The sequence below is a fragment of the Patella vulgata genome, chromosome 7 (genome assembly GCF_932274485.2).
Source record: "Patella vulgata chromosome 7, xgPatVulg1.2, whole genome shotgun sequence".
In the NCBI taxonomy this organism is placed as follows: domain Eukaryota; kingdom Metazoa; phylum Mollusca; class Gastropoda; family Patellidae; genus Patella; species Patella vulgata.
Window position 1 is genome coordinate 61,693,302 of NC_065885.2, and position 14,805 is coordinate 61,708,106.

A 14,805-nucleotide genomic window follows, 5' to 3' on the forward strand; every position below is an offset into this window, starting at 1 on the left:
TGACAGTTTACAGTGTTGGCTTTGACCATATATTAATACCAGTGGGTACAGCAGTATATGTAATATTACCATAAAGTTTACAATGTTGTAAGTTAAATGTAAAATAATAACATTGTGTGTTAAGATTACACAACATGGCACATTGTGTTTTTATTAATACAGACTTTTCTGTTATCGGTGGAGCGGAAATGTCGATAGCTGGTGACATCTGGGTGAACAACGTCATCTGAAAGCTTGCTGAAACAAAATCAATTTTTAGACATTAAAAAGGGTAATAAGAACGTAGGTCACCCACAGTAACCAGTAGCCAAGTTGAAAGAGCTTTTAACCGTGGCTTCAACACAGGTCGTAGTGCCGCTGTCTGGGAAAAGTTTCCCTCATAGCACACTGTATGGCGTATGCCCGTCTCCATTAGCCCAGTTTGGAGCAGAACAGTAGGACGTTAAACCCCACTTCATTTTATTTCCAATAGTGTCAGGTGGAAATGAATGAAACGAGATGTGGGTTAACGCCCACTGTTCTGCTCCAACTGGGCTAATGGAGATGGGCATACGCCATATAGTGTGCTATGAGTGAAATTTTATCTACTTTTATATCGAATTTCAATTGTCAAGGGATCTTTTACGTGCACGCTAAAATGTGTACACGGAACCTTAGGTCCTCGTATCATCCGAACGACTATACATTGTCCCTTGCCAGCCAGACCCTCTGTACTGCACCGCTGACGGTGGGGGGGGGGGGGCACGCCGGAAAATCTCGATGAACTTTCTCGGCAAATACTGGGATCGAACACGCAACATCCAGGTTAGCCAGCCAACGTCTCATCCGCTCAGCCACGCAACCTCCAGGTTAGCGAGCCAACGTACCATCCGTTCAGCCACAGATGGGAGTGTAAGCATGTGTACAGTGACGGGCCTATATGGGGCCATGAAATGACTTGTATGTTAACAAAAAACGGATCGGTGAATGTAGAGCATGCTCACTGACCTGGTTTGATCACCGTGTTGGTCGGTATAGTTTGTCGGAATTTCCATGATCAGAGGTTGCAGGACGGACGGTCTACCACGGAAAATCGTCTTTCGGGCGGGGCGCAAAACCGAGGCCACGTTTATACTATTGGTAGCACATTAAAGCTCACCGGGTATTAGAAATCGAATAAGAGTAGTCCTAGCGCAGTTGTCTGAGCAACATTTTCCTCGAAGGATATTCTATGGCGTTTGTAAGTGAAATGAAATGAAATGAGATTTAGCGTCCCGCTGTTCTGCTCCTAAACTAAGCTAATGAAGACGGGCGTTTGTAAGTATTCCTGAACGCGGTTATTACAGAAAATTAAGACAAGAAACCATATTTATTGTCATTTATTTTTACCTCCCTATTGTTTACGGGCGGCCCTGTTTGGGAAGAAGAGAAAGAAGGGGTAGATATAACTAATATCGAAGAGTATAAAATGACTGTTATTAATTGAGAAGAAACATACTTGATACATTGGTTTCACAGATATATGGCCTAGTAACGTCCTCTCCACAATAGAAACCATCATGTTGAATGTTGATGTTTAGAGGACAATTGGTTATATTTTGCCAGGCATAGTATTCCACATCTACGCCATCCAACCACTGATAGTTACCAGCTGCCGTTTTCTCTATACCCAAAAATATATCCCTGGTTCTGAAACATAATAATTTATCAATTTCGCCCTGGAAGTCATTTTCACTATATCAGTCGTTATACTAAAATTGCAGTGTTCTGATCGGAGTGACATACATGCTCAAATCGGAATCAGATCTGAACAGAAGCGAATTATTTTTTTTAAATTCTGATACGAATCCTAAAAACACTGTGACGTATTCTGCACACCGATAGAATATATATTGGACCCGAAACAGAGCATTTTCATTGGTGATGTCACATGAACTGGTGATGTTTTAATTTGATACTAAATAGATTAATAATAGAATAACACTAGATTAATTATAGATTAATACTAATAATACCCGTTGTATCCAGAAACAATTTACTCCAAGATCTCATAATATAAATTGATATTTTACCATATTTATAAAAAAAAAATACAATAATAAAGTAATAGTAAAGTAACAGTAAAGTAATAATAAAATACTAATAAAATACTAGTAAATTAATAAAGTGATAATAATAATAAAGTAATAATAATAATAATAATAATAATAATAATAATAAAGTAATAATAAAGTAATAATAAAATAAAAATTAAGTAATAGTAAAGTAATAGTAAAGTAATAATAAAATAATAATAAAATACTAGTAAATTAATAAAGTGATAATAATAATAAAGTAATAATAATAATAATAATAATAAAGTAATAATAAAATAAAAAATTAAGTTATAGTAAAGTAATAGTAAAGTAATAGTAAAGTAATAGTAAAGTAATAGTAAAGTAATAGTAAAGTAATAGTAAAGTAATAATAAAATACTAATAAAATACTCGTAAATTAATAAAGTGATAATAATATAATAATAATAATAATAATAATAATAATAAAGTAATACTAAAATAAAAATTAAGTAATAGTAAAGTAATAGTAAAGTAATAGTAAAGTAATAGTAAAATAATAATAATAATAATAATAATAATAATAATAATAATAATAAAGTAATAGTAAAGTAATAAAGTAATAATAATGATAAAATAATAGTAAAATAATAGTAAAATAATAATAATAATAATAATAATAATAATAGTAACAAAGAGGTAATCAGGCAATAATAAAGTGGTAATAAAGTAATAATAAAGTAAAAATAAAGAGTATAAAGGGCAACAAATAAAAGTAGTAATAAAGTTGTATTAATAGAGTAATACTAGAGAAATACAGTAATACTACATTGATAAAGTATTGATCAATACTATATTAATAATAAAGTAGTAATATATAAATTGATAATAGATTGATAATAGATCTATAATATATTGATAATAGATCCATAATATATTGATAATAGATCAATAATAGATCAACAATATGCCAATAATAGATTGATAATAGATCAACAATAGATCAATAGATTATTAGATTGATAGATTGATACTAGATTAAAAATATATTGATAATAGTTTGATAATAGATCAATAATATATTGATAATATATCAATAATAGATCAATAGATTGATAATAGATAGATAATGGATTGATAATATATCAATAATAGATCAATAATAGATTGATAATAGATTGATAATTGATCAATAATAGATTGATAATAGATTGATTATAGATTAATAATAGATCTATAATAGATTAATAATGCAAACATGAATGTAAATGATACAAGATGTGTTAGATATTTATATATCGACAGGGGTAATAAAAACAATGTTGTCAAATAAGTTTTACAATAAAACAATGTCATGGGTAAGGCAAATGACGGTGTATGGGTCATAGTCCAAATATACAGTGTATTTGCTCCTTGCTCCGATCGGTGCCACGCCAATATGCCTATTCACCTAACACCCATGCATAAAATAAACTGAAACCGAGTCCGATTCTCACTACTAAAATAACTTACATGGACTCATTTGTCATCAAATCTATCAGAGCCAGTCTATCTGATTCAGCTCGAATTACTGGGAACCGGTAGCTGTGATTTGAACAAAGTTGCTGTGCTACAGTGTAGTTTACATTGGCACTAAAACGTATAAATTGTGGTTCTGAAATATTTAAAGGTAAATATCATTGATTAGAAAGATAACCGACATGAAAACGTATAATTTGTGTGTAAAGATAATAGAAAAAGCCGAATAAAGTTTTGGGCCAGGAACCGAGTGTCAAGTATGGAAGAACAAACAGCTCTTTATTCAGTGTTCCTAATTCTTAGTTCTTAATCCATAGTCCTTAATTCTTATTTCTTCATTTGTATACAATTTACAAATCTGATATGACAAATGTCTGCTTTGTAAAACGAATATTGATTTTAAGCAACAAATGTTAATTTTAGTAAACAAATGTTAATTTTATTTTAGTATACAAATATTAATTTTATTTTAGTATCCAAATGTTAATTTTAGTATACAAATGTCGAAATATGACAACAAATGAAGAAATTAATAAGAATTAAAACCTTGAATAAAGAGCTGTTTGGTCTTCCATACTCAAGCGCTCCTCAACTTGTTATCATGTTATTACGGTGTAAGTTTGATCCCGAGTGGACTTCCGTGACGGGTAGAAACCTTAGAAATTACGAAAAAAGTGAAAAGTGAAACACCCTATAACATAATAACAAGGGTGCTTAACTTTTTTCGTAATTTCTAAGGTTTCTACCCGTCACGGAAGTCCACTCGGGATCAAACTTAAACCGTAATATTTTCAGAATATTCTTGCCAAAAATGCCTGCCACAAGCCATCTTTTCGAAAATTGCGACCATATTCGAGATTTTCGGAGGTTTTAAGATCGACAGATCACTTAGAAAGGATGTAGAGTCCATTCCCACCATCACCAAGCTATTGTGTTGGGTTGACTGAACGATCGTAATCGGCCGGAACTTGATCCGGAAGTATATTGCTGGGTTAAGGGCACTAAATTGAGAACATTACAATCGGTCAACGTAATTGCTCCGGAGTCTGTCATGTGGCTCATCAGATGTGGATGAAAGATTCTGAAAGAGGACACCCTAGGCTACTAAAATCAAACATAAACAACTTTGTATACAATTCCCGGTTCAGTTATAGTTCTACCAGACAAATAGTGTAGTGAATATACTCCATCGGAGCTTCACCTTCAGACATTACCTTCCGCCATTTTCAACCAAAGGTAGATCTCATTCTGAACAACATTTTGAGTGCAAAATTGTATAGTCTTTACAAAATGCTTTTCCATCTCACGAAAATAGCCGATTTTGGGCGCCATGATGGATTTTCGCCACCTTGGATTCTGACAACCTCATTTAAGATGGTGGGAAAAAAATAGATATATTGCAAGCCATATCTGACCTTTCTAAATGATCTGTCAAGCTCAAGACGTGTAGAAACCTTAGAAATTGCGAAAAAAAGGTGAAAAGTGAAACACCCTAATATGTGACTACCATTCACATATTTACATGTATATCATTTGCTGGATAAAGACGGGAATATCCTCGTCGAGACGTCGCATAGTATTAAACTCAGTAATTGTCTAACCATAAAATTGTAGCCTGTGTTAATATGTTCATTTACTAAAGAAAATATTAATAAATTATTGTCTAATATACTTAACTTGGGTATACGTTATGATCTAATATGTACAATTAATAAATTATATGTTTTTGTTTACCACTAATCCATTTGATATCTTCCCCACCTTCCTGTATCCCACCCCCATCAACCGTAACATTAATCCCAGTGGATGGCTAAAAATATTCCTTTTCAAGTTTTAATTAGGTTCACGCGAATGCTTGGTGGTTAATTGGATAGAAATGCATTGAAAAGTAATTAGTTAAAATGTTTCGTGAATTAATATTATATGATTTCTTTATAGTTCAGTTCATTTCTAAAATAACACAGCGTTAGAATTTAAAGGAGCTAAGTCGCTAATATTTGGGACCTAGAAATTGACACAAATGAGTAGCAACGTATATAATAATGTAATATGAATGTATATAAATTGATTTACATTCAATCGTTTCTGTTTTTACTGTAATTTCTAATCAGTTAGGTTCGGCGAAATACGCCAGTATTCTCAATCGAATTTCAATCTCTAGCGTCTGGTTATTCCAGTCTACGCCGATAGTATTTATTGGGCATGCTCTCCAGATAAGAATATAGCGTCACCGTTTGACATAACTTGTGGAATATGCCTAGCCCCGTTTTTCTAGTCCCTTATTACAAATAGCGCTGAAACGCATTATGGTACACATTTCGTGTACCAATTGTAAAATGTTTATTTTGTCTATAAATATTGGATATCAGAAGGCCATCTTTTCCCGTTAAGATCACAACATCAATGTTGATTTAAACCGACAAATAAATCGTGTTTTCAATGTCGAATATTTTGGATGTTATTGAGTTAGAGACTTAGCTACTTTAATGTCAAAAAGCTTTCTTCCACGCATCGTTATTAGTTTCAAGGGAATAAATATCAACCTAAGTAAGCATAATGGGTGCTATTATATATTAATGCTACTTTTGTAGGAATTCAACTTTTACACTTAGCTTAATTTCTAAATATTAAAATACTTATTTACTGTTTCATTCCGGTATATTGTGAAATGACTTATAGACTTTAAAACAATCTATAGCATATTGGTTTCTTTAATATAAGATTAATAAGAAGCTTAACGTTAAAAGGCAACTAAGCTTAATGGGCTTATGACTCTTAAAATGGACGATAATGAAATGGGGTTTAACGTTCTACTGTTCTGCTTCGATCTGGGATAATACACCATATATTGTGCTATGAGGGAAATTGTGCCCGGACAGCGGCACTGCGGTCTACTCTTATATCGAATTCCAACTGTCAAGGGATTTTTAAGTGCACGCCAATGTGTACAACGGGACCTCGGTTTTTCGTCCCATCCGAACGACGACTAGACAGCTGTCCTTATCAGGCCCTCCGTCCTGCATCACTGACAAAGGGGGACCGCGCCAAAAAATCGGGAGGAACTTTCTCGACCGATGTAAGGATCGAACATCCGACCTCCAGGCTAGCGAGCCAGCGTCTTTTAAAATAGACGAAAATGGGTCTAAAAGCTCCCATTAATGTAATATGAATATACAAATATATAGTAATTTAAATTCTGTGGTTAAGGGAGATTAGATAAAGAGCTGGCAGTTCTCATTGCAATAGTTAAAAACTAAATAGTGTAAAGGAAATTTGCTGAAAATTGACCCATTCTAAACTGAGATATTAACGATTGCATTTTAGGTCTAGCCTCGATCATCATTACTAAAGTCGGTAAGATATAGTCTCGATTATCCATTTTTGGATGTAATCAAAAGGAGCAGCCTTTCTTTTTTTTTGGGGGGGGGGGGGCGAATGGTTAACACGTGCGCGCTCTATCATAAGGTCTGTCATTGAGTCAACTGGCGTGGTTTCGAGTCCCCGGTTGCACGTGACAAGGAGTAGGGTCGCCTGTCCAACCTCGTGGGTTTCTACGGGTCCTCCGGTTTCCTCCCACCGCTAAAGACCCCTACGCGCAAACAAATTATTGAAATAAAATTGAACCATATGTTAGTCCCGAAATAACCTAGTTTGTGTCAAGTGGACGTTACACACCATCCCCCCCCCCCCTCTATCGCAGCCTTTTGGTAGGAATTCCACATTATTATTATTATTATTATTATTTATCTACCTTTGCCAGGATCTTCACAAATAACAGGACGTTCTCTATCCGCTTGATGTGTAGCCCATTTGTAGTTGTCATGTTTCATAGTAACACACTCTTTATCCTCAGCTTGAAGTTTAAACCAGTCTCCCCTCACCAATAAATCGCCATTTAACCACCTATATCTTTTCATGGTATAAATATATTCCAGTCCAAACCACAATCCTTCCTCGTCACTTTAATTATAGAATACACAATACAAGTGGTATCAAATGTTCTAAAATGAATGGGGGGGGGGTGGATGGCTGTATGGTTAGCACGTGCGCGCTGTACCATAAAGTACGTGGTTTCGAATCCCCGGTTGTGCGTGACAAGGAGTAGGGTTGCCTGTCCAACCTCGTGGGTTTTCTCCGGGTGCTCCGGTTTCCCCCCACTGCTAAAGACCCCTACGCGCAAGCGAATTATTGAAATAAAATTAAGCCATATGCTAGTCCCGAAATGACCTACTTTGTGTCGAGTGGACGTTAAACCCCATTTCTCTCTCTCTCTCTCTCTTTCTAGAATGAATGGATACATATGCAAACAGGACAGTCAATAACAGGTACTAAATCACTTTAATTTATAGGCCATATATACAATTACTTTTTCTCCGGTGCAATATCTTCTCTATATTCAATACTAGAACCACTCCCCCAAATTCTTAAATCTAACCCTGGACCAAGCCATGTTACTCCCCGGTTCGAGCTACGCCTATACACCAAACTTTTGGGACAACCCTAGTGTAGTGGCTTACCATGAACAAACAGACAAACAAACAAACGACAGTCACAAATATTAGTATAGATCTTTTCTATATTTGTTCTATATTCAATGCACTGTGCATTTCGTGCTGCATCAACCAAAGTCGTTTTCCATCGTATGCGGCACGTGGGTACAATGTCAATCTGTTTCGCTTTTTTTATTTTGCTCAGAAATATAGAGTTTGGACGCAAGAGACAAACCCAAATGTTTTTAATCAAAATAAAACTTAGTCATATTTTTAGTGTGTATACTTTCTACATACATTAGTATATATTCAATATTGGCTCTATATTCTATATTTGCTCCATAGTTGTATATATTTCTATATTCCCACTTTATACAATATTCGTTCAATATACAATATTAGTTCTATATTAAATATTAGACCTATACTATACAATATAGACTCTATTCGCTCTCAGTTCAATATTCTAACAGGCATATATCTGATCCCTAGTGTTGCTTTAATGATAGTAAAATAAGGCAGGTCTAAGGTGACATTTACGTGACCTTGCCAAATATCTGCATCATTCTCATGGAGGACTGTAGTATTCTGGATACAGTATGTCATACCCTGCTTGAAGCACGACATTAGTTAAAACTGATATATACATGTAGTAGGGGTTAGAATTTACTTACATTGACAGTTGTTCGATGAACTGTAACAACGCCTGGTAGGCCTGTTTAGTCGGTACCATGGCTAATTCCATTCCAAAATCTTTACACTTCACCACAGCAGCGTTAAAACTGACTTTTTCATCAAAATAAACATACGTACCAACTGGAAAATATATCAGATGTGATATGGTTTATTTGTAGTTACTAAATTACCTAAATATACTAATGTCCAAAAGAAAGTGTACACTGTGCATTTTGTGCTGCATCAACCAGAGTCGTTTTTTCATGGTATTCGGTATTTGGGTAGAATGTCAATTTGTTTCACATTTTTATTTTGCTTAGAAATGTTGAGTTTGGACGCAAGAGACAAACTCAATAATGCTTTATCAAATGTTTTTAATCTAAACAAAACTTAGTCATACTTTTAGTGTGTATACTTTCTTTTGGACATCAGTATATATCATAACGTTCAAGAACGTAGATGTTATTTTAAATAATAATACATGAGGAGGCTAAACCTCTTTAATTAAGCTAAAGTGTTGAATTTACTTGGTCTGGCGTGTAATCATACTAGAGGAGGCTAAACCCTTGTAACTAAACTAAAGTGTTGAGTTTACTTGGCCTGGCGTGTAATAAACTTAAGGGGGCTAAACCTCTTTAATTAAAGTGTTGAATTTACTTGGTATGGTGTGTAATTATAATTAAGGAGGCTAAACCTCTTGAAGTCAAATAAAGAGTTAAATTAACTCTGTATGGCGTGTAAGGGGGATAAACCTCTTTCAGTCAAATAAAGTGTTGAATTAAGTAATGTGTAATTCTACTTGAATGAGCTAAATCTCTTTAGGTCAAATAAAGTGTTGTATTAGCTTGAGGTAAATTAGTTCCAAGGTACCAAACCTCTTTGATTTATAAGTTAAAATAAAATATTAAACTGGGGTAATCAGACATGTTATTTCTATGAGATTAGAGTTTTGGATTCAAATATCCAACATAAGCCGGGTTGTTTACCAATTTTACTTTCGTTTTTAACCTAAAATCAGTTATATCCAAACACTGATGACAAACTAATTAAATTACAGATACATTTTCTTCTGTTTGAATTTTCGTTCATTTACCCCGCTCTATCTTGTTGTTGCGACGATTCTCATAGAACGCATTCTGTAATACACAGATTGTGGTTGGTCGACTCAAGATCAACCTACCAATCAACACCAGTCATACAGAACATTCCGCAAAATCGCATGAAACGTTCAAATTATGGGTACATTTTATTGGCGAGCTATTAGAATTGGAAAATATTACTATTACGTGGATGCCACGCTTTTTTGGATAACATCTTTCGTCCGTCCCAAGCGATAGTGATAACGTCGTGAAATTAATTTTAAATTATTTATTTTGGAACTATTACAGCAAGAACGACCAGCTGTTTATCGGCCAATGCAGGGATCGAACACGCGACCTCTAGGCTAGCGTCCTACCCACTAGCCACCGTGCCCCCCCCCACACACACACCCCCCACACACACACACACCCCACACAATCACATGGGAGCTGGAATAAATATCAATTTCAAAATAGCAACAGAAGTGAATTGTATGGCGCAATAATTGAAATGAAAGGGAATTGCGTGGCGCAAGGATTGGAATGAAAGGGAATGGCATGGTGAGGTGATATGATTGAAATGAAAAGAAATTGCATGGCGCGAGGATTGAAATGAAAGGGAATTGCATGGTACTACGTACGATTGGACTGAAAGGGAATTGTATGGTGTCACGATTGAAATGAAAGGGAATTGCATGGTGCTATGGTTGAAATACTTAAATCTAGAAACTTACCACACAGGCTTGTTGTTCAGATAACGCCCCCCCCCCCCCCTTCCACGTACTCTCCACCTCCTGTCAATGTAGTGTGATATAATCTAGAAACTTACCACGCATACTTGTGGTACTGATAACGCCCCCCCCCCCTCCGTTCTCTCCACCAACTTTCAATGTAGTGTGATATATTCTAGAAACTTACCACACATACTTGTGGTACTGATAAGCCCCCCCCCCCTCCACCAACTGTCAATGTAGTGAGATATAATCTAAAAACTTACCACAGAGACTTGTACTTATAACAGTTACTATGAACCATTTTATCATCATTGTCGTCTCTAATATTTCTTTCACACATTAAGACGATCTGCTTAGAGAATGACGTGCTTCTGTTCTGTACAGATCAATATATAAAGATAATCGTCCAATACCGTAACACTACAATACGACAAAGGCGAATAGTTAGAAAAAATCATGCGCGAATGGAGGTGGGTCGCAGATCCACGTGCTTTCTTGGTTGGGTCAAATTGTTACTCAGGATGGAAATCTAGATTCATTACATTGACCCAGAGACATCAAAGTATACAGTGCAAACGCATGACTTCACCAACCCCCAAACGGTTCAAAAGTCGAAGGTCTTCCGGGAAAAAGGTCACGGGCCAAGGCCTGTAGCCAGCGCCATTTCCAATGGACGCAGTACGAAGCCAACGACTAACGTGCCCATATCGGTATGTGCGCCCCATAAAGCCGATTGAGATTGGTTGGGCCCCCCCCCCCTCGCTAACTACGCGCCTGGGGCTTCGTTTGCTGATAAGATAAGATAAGATTTTATTGTATCCTTGCATCCACCAAGGACAGCATACACAGTTTAAACAAAAGTTGATCATACAATTGTAACATAACATCTGGGGTGATCCTTTATGGATGTACAATGTGATATAACAAGTCTATAAGCATTAAAAGATGGTCGGTATAATGAGAATCAGTATAGAGCTAAAACGAAAATTATCTAAACTAGCCTGAAAAATAAACAAACTATTTCTACCGTAAGTATTAGTATAATAAACATATTATATTGAACTGGGGTGTTGGTTAACAGGTAACTCTGATGCTCTTTCTTGGAGACACTTATATATATATGAAGCAACCTGACTGGCAATTTCGTTTGGGGGATTTAAAACATTAATCATATTGCACGAGATGTGCGGATTGCTTTTGAAAATTGGCGTAAATTTTGAATTTCTAAGATTGTTATATTTATTACAGTAAAATATGAAATGATATTCGTCTTCTATTTCATTATTATTACATTGATTACATAAACGTGCATGTGGCGGAATATTTTTATACCGACCACGCTCTATCTCGAGATGGTGTGTGCTAAGCCTAATCGCATAAAAATCTGGCTTAATTTTTCCATACGTCCGAAGTTTATGGATCGATTGCGAATTTTCTTGTTGATCAGTAACTATTAGGAAAAGATCGACAAATTTCTTTTCGGTGGCAGATTTTATGTCACTATTTTTTTAGGTCATTTTGTTCAAGTTCAAAATATCTGGTTAAAATCCCTATGCTATGACAAAATGATTTTCTTGAACCAGCAGTTTTACAAGAAAGTTCATAATCCGCTACAAATGACGTGTCTAGGAGTTTGTTTTTATTATCCGATAAGAATCTTTTGAAGTAAAGAAGCATACGCTGATATATGTCCAGAGATAGTGGATGGATACCACATTCATCTAGACATCCCATGTTACTAGCACGCTTAGGCATATTGAGAATGGATTTACAAATGTTGATCGTACTTCTGTTTTCTTCAAATTTATCCCATCTGTCAATCTTAATTATGTTTTTGATAACGTATGAACCCCAAATCTCTGCCCCATAAAGGGCTATCTGCTTAACAATAGAATGATAAAGTTTTATCATTACTGTAGAGGGCAGGGATTCAGTACAGCATAGTTTCTGTCTTATCGCATACCACGCTCGTCGGGCTTTTTTCATTTGGTCACAAAATGAGGTTTTAAAGCTAGAATTATTAGTAATCGTTAATCCAAGATAATTGTACGTTTCGGTATTTTGGAGTTCAAATTCTTCAAAATAAAATTTATATATATAATTTTGCTTTGTACTTATTTTAGAATTAAGAAACGTCATTATTTTTGTTTTATTTGGATTAAGTTTCAGTTGCCAATCGGAACAGAACTCGGATAAATTATTTAATTGATTCTGTAGATCAGCCTCATTAGAGGACAATAAAACTAAATCATCCGCAAACATAAGATGGGATAACGGTTGACCATTAAGCAGCGGGGTGCTAGCTGATTTTTGAAGGTAGTTTTGTAGATCGTTAACATATATATTAAACAGGGTTGGACTCATGTTACAACCCTGCTTGACACCAACCGTCGAAGAAATTACCTCGGATAATTTATCATTAGATTTTATCTTATAAGTTGTTTTATGATACATCGATTGTATAATATTATATACATTACCGTTTATATTATGTTTAACTAATTTGTAGAGAAGTCCGACTCGCCATACTGAAATCGACAAAACATAGATACAAATTTTTCTTTTCGTATAATTTTCGGTTAATAATAGTCTTTAATATAAATAAATTATTTATTTATAGATGGGCTTATTTATGTCATGGTTTATATTTTTAGTTTCTAAAAGAGTTTCAGTTCTTATTCTGATCTCCCTGTGGAGTGGTAAACTATGGTCTTCATCCGTCGCTAATATTTGAGAAAAATGCTGTTCCCATTCACTGCAGGAAATATTTGGATCTTCATTAGACTTTTTATTTTCAAGTATTTTATTCACAAGCTTCCAATATTCCCTTGGGTTGTTGGTTTCTAATGCATTAATTTTATCTAAAATTTTATTTTTTACTTCTCGAGATTTAAATTTGGTTATCTTTTTATAGGCCCTACGTCTGTCCGAATATATTTTCAATAAACTTTTATCATTTGGATATTTTTGAAGTTGCCATTTGGCTTTAATCATATCGGTCTGATGGCGTTTACAATCCTTATCAAACCATTCGTTCTTCTTTTGATTTCTTTTCTTTTTATGTTTTATCAGTTTAAGACTGGTCTTGGCTGCACTTATAAGGATATCACTAAACATTTCCGTAGCATTATTTATCCCGTTTAATGAGCTGTCGAAGTTTGAGAGGAGAAAAGTGTTTGAGCGTTTTACCGAGTCTAATTGTTTTAGACAGAATTTAAACGCCTCGTCAGAGCCCGGTGCCCAAACAAAGTTAGCAGCATGCAAGTTGTTGTCTTTATTAATTGGCGTTACTGATATGTTATCGCGTGTTGACCTTCTGGATTTATCTCTTTGAGTGTAGTGACTGTTTTGACCTGGACTAAACTCGCAATATCTGAGACAGTTATCAGAAAATTCGTTGATCGGATGCTGTGTGTGTGTGTGTGTGAGAGAGAGAGAGAGAGAGAGAGAGAGAGAGAGAGAGACACACACACACACACACACACGCATACACACCCCCACACACCGGTGTGTGCACATGGCTTCGGTGTTTGGTTACTTGCTACGTTCACGTCAATGAGTGCACAAGGCCTCGTTTTTCGTCTCATCCGAACGACTAGACACTGCCTTCGCCAGGCATTTGGCCCAGAATCACTGACAAGGGGAAACCACATCGGTAAATCCCGATAAGTGAGCCAGCGTCCTACTCACTGAGCCACCGCGGATTCAACCCGAATATATGAAACGGAAATAGGAATGTCACAAACTGTAACATAAAACAAACTGCACTCTTCAGTCGACTTTGTTGTGTTCGATTTCTGGACAAAAACAACTAGAAAAGATAACAAGAAATAAACTTGTTTGCATCCACCTTTTGAAAAGTTCTGTATTCTTGAGAATGTTTTTTTTATATGAATTATACACAAGTTCTCGTCTCGCATCACTTACACCTGCTTTGGTTTTTTTATTTTATAAAAAGGCTGAAAATTATTCTTAGGAAACACTATCTATCTATCTATATATTTGTGACTGTCGTTTGTCTGTCTGTCTGTCTGTCTGTTCGGGGTTGGCGGCTACACTAGGTCTGCCCCGAGTCTGAAATTTGGGGTATAGGGGTAGCTCGGACCGGGAAGTAACATAGGCCAGGTGGCGTTAGTCTACCACTTCCGGTTTCGGAGTTATGACCCCTGAGCGAAGCCGGTCTGTTCGGGTTTGGCGGCTACACTAGGTCTGTCCCGAGTCTGAAATTTGGGGTATAGGGGTAGCTCGGACCGGGGAGTAACATAGGCCAGGTGGC

At 35.6% G+C, this 14,805-nt stretch overlaps 1 long non-coding RNA gene across 1 annotated transcript; it reads right to left on the reverse strand.

Moving 5' to 3' along the window:
* Positions 1–3,551: 3,551 nt before the first annotated feature.
* LOC126827639 (uncharacterized) lies at positions 3,552–8,797 on the reverse strand. The gene is made up of 3 exons (XR_007682815.2): positions 8,716–8,797; positions 7,303–7,511; positions 3,552–3,687 (listed from the first exon to the last, which is right to left on the reverse strand). It is a non-coding gene; the product is annotated as an uncharacterized LOC126827639 (long non-coding RNA).
* Positions 8,798–14,805: the final 6,008 nt, after the last annotated feature.